Genomic DNA, 2466 nt, shown 5'->3' with positions numbered 1-2466 from the left:
CAGTCTTTCTCCTGAGACTTCATCTCTATGAGCATTTTAAAAAATCAACTCCACAAAAATTAAATAATGTTACTTAACGCAATGTCTTTAGGTGACATTTTTATCAGTTCAAAATGGTTTCAAAATGTCAAGTCAAATTGATTTTCAACAGCGCCTGTCCTATTCCAGTTTACTTTTTTTGCACAAGGCCTGATACACCCAAGACACATTGTCAGCCTCTCCGAGGGCAAGTTTTCTATTTTATATTCCTCGTTACAGATGTATTACATATACCGAGCATATCAAACATCTGCACACCCCTGCTCAAAGGCCACGTTTTGGTGTTTTTAAAAAAATGAGGCCACAATTAATAAGCGTCTACCATGGCCATTTGTAGAACAGTGTGCACACTTGTCACTGTATATCAGATGTGTATTATTTTTATTCGACCCTTTCGAAAATATTTTCTTTCTCAATTGATTTGAATAAATTATAGGTCACAGTAATGGAGGAAAACAATTTGAAATGATTTATTTTGGTCTCATTTTTGCATATCATATAAAGCTGGCATTTGAATAGGAGTGTGTAGACTTTTTATACCCACTGTATATAGTCACCCACAAAAAGCACCAATGACATGAATGTGTTAGCCTTCAATGGTGCAAAAGTTGAAGGATTATGTCCAACAGCTTTAATTGGAGAAGACATGGAAGCGGACTATAGGATTTCCAAATAAAGCCACACATATGTTGATGATTTCTTGTTTGCATCGGTTACCACCGTTTATGTGGTCCTTAACCATTACACCCCTTGACGTGGCGGTAAAAGTTGACAGAGGAGGAAGTGTGTGCTAGACATACAGTGTTACACACTGTGCCCAACAGGGAGCTCCATGATTTACGTTTGAGCTCATTTTGACACCCTCCTCCCGGCCGCCTTTAAATCACAACCCCTCTCGCTGGAGCTTCCTATAAACATCCTCTGAAATGTCATATTTGCCTCTGCTATTTATACTTTAGATCACTTATAGCAATTCCTGCATGTACCCATATTGTGAAAGGACTAAAATGGCCTATTGATGGGTATATAATATGGAGAATTGGACGCAGCGTGAGAAATTGCTTGCCAAATAGTGATCCCCAAGCGTCCATCTATCTAGCGCATCAGTACTTAAAGTTGTGGCCTCACACTTATGCAGTTTAGCACATGTAATGCCGTCATTTCCATTATGAACCAATTATTCTACCCTTTTCGCATAGTGGTCCACGTTTGAGTCCACATGCTTCAAATACTGTCTGACTGGGGATGAATGATAAACAGGCAGAAAACAAGGGAGTCAATCCCCCCTTCTCCCTCAGCATCAGGTTCATGTGTTGTAATGAGCGTGCAGGGCATTTCCATGCTGTCACAAAGCCCTCCGTGAGAGCGACTTATTTACCCTGCAGTAAAAGCCGAGAGGGAGTATAGGCTGCAGTAAAAGTGGTGAGGTGCTCAATGGAATAAGATTTAGGGCCTCCTCCTTCTGCCTTGTGCTCTGTGTGTGTGCGCCTTTTGCCCTCATTCGAGGTGAGTTACACTCTGCTGGGGTGTCAACTAGGGGTGCTACAAACACACAAGCACATCTTCGAATCGTCTTTAATAAGAGAGGTGGTTCCAGTCAAGGGTTACATAGCGAGTGACAAGATATCCATCGAATCGAATAAATATGCCGCAGTGCAATTAAGGATGATTACATTTCACGATGCTATTGCTCTTCTTCACAGTACACGATGCATTTCTTCACAGACGGAACAGCAAATGTGCTTTCTTGCTCGAAGGTTCTCAAAGGGAGAGAAGACGTTAAGCAGCGTCGAGGGAAAAGCATTCACATTACAGAGAGTGATGGCTCTGGAGCCGGCACATGGACCGAACCCCCCGCCCGCACCCTCCCCTTCCCCTCGGAGAGTATTGCTTTGCTTCGTTACATTCCTCATCATGGTCAAGTCGACTCCTCTGAGAGTGTGCATGCACTATTGGAGCTGGTGTGTGTGCGGGTGTGTGTGTCCTTCAATGTGTAGCCTCTTTCACACAGTGATCCTGTAAAATTGCCTGAACAGAACAACCGATATTGACCTCTGTTTGACTTTTACACCGAACCCTGTAACGATACCCATTCCATGTCAATGCCGTATATACGTACGTACATAAATCGGACTGAAAAAAAATGGGGGATTATTGCAGGTCGTGTAAAAGGCTTTGCGGTTTTGCTGACAAAGCAAAAAGTTACCCGAGTTGTTTCCGTTTTTTTCAAAAAGTTTTGATAAAACAAATGTGGTATCTTTGACCATCCAATTTTTGAAATGCAAAACAACTTCAACTGAAAAAAAAAAAAACACACGTTAATGAAAAAGTAACGTGAAATGTTGTCACCTAAAATGTTTTCAAACAATTTTGAATGGGAAAAAAAGTGTGATAAATTTTCAGTCATTTTACGACAAATTTAAAATA

The sequence above is a fragment of the Hippocampus comes genome, unplaced genomic scaffold (assembly GCF_001891065.2).
Source record: "Hippocampus comes isolate QL1 unplaced genomic scaffold, H_comes_QL1_v1.1 scaffold108, whole genome shotgun sequence".
Taxonomy (NCBI): Eukaryota; Metazoa; Chordata; class Actinopteri; order Syngnathiformes; family Syngnathidae; genus Hippocampus; species Hippocampus comes.
Note: the sequence above shows the minus strand (reverse complement) of the source record.